Source organism: Capsicum annuum, chromosome 10 (assembly GCF_002878395.1).
Source record: "Capsicum annuum cultivar UCD-10X-F1 chromosome 10, UCD10Xv1.1, whole genome shotgun sequence".
Taxonomy (NCBI): domain Eukaryota; kingdom Viridiplantae; phylum Streptophyta; class Magnoliopsida; order Solanales; family Solanaceae; genus Capsicum; species Capsicum annuum.
The window spans coordinates 2,271,267-2,271,907 of NC_061120.1; positions in this window are offsets into that span (position 1 = coordinate 2,271,267).

The following is a 641-nucleotide window of genomic DNA, read 5'->3' on the forward strand; positions in this document are numbered from 1 at the left end:
GTTTTACCGATGTAGACACTTTTCCTTAGTTAACTTCGAAGAAAAAACTTATTTTAATAGTAAAAAAATCTCACACTTTCATCAAAAATCGTTGTTAAAACTCATGTTGTATAAGCTCACTTACAAGTAGTGAAAATCTCGCACTTGGGGCTAGGAGTGTACATAGGTCAGGTTGGTTTAGTTTTTACAGAAAAAAAACTAAATCAATCATGTCGGTTTATTAAAACTATAAACCAAATCAAACCAACATAAAATTGATTTTTTCGGTTTAGGTTTTAGTCGAGTTTTTTGGATTTTTTGATTTTTTTGATTTTATTCGATTTTTTTTTATAATCTTTAGTTTTTACAATTATATTGTGATCGAAGATTATATCAAATATATTTTGACTCATGTGCTAATGAAAAATCATAATTATGAAAAAATAAGGAGCAGAAAACTCAAGAAGTGAGATGAAGAGTGAAAAGTTTAGGTTTTAAATTTATATTAGGTTTTGGATAATTTAATTAGCAATTAATGAATAAATATTACAACTTAAAGGTCCAAAATCTAAATATATATCTACATCTACTTTCAAATTATTGAATTACTAAAACTAGTTGAAAAAATATTTAAAAAATAGATTAAAATTAATATTTTATGT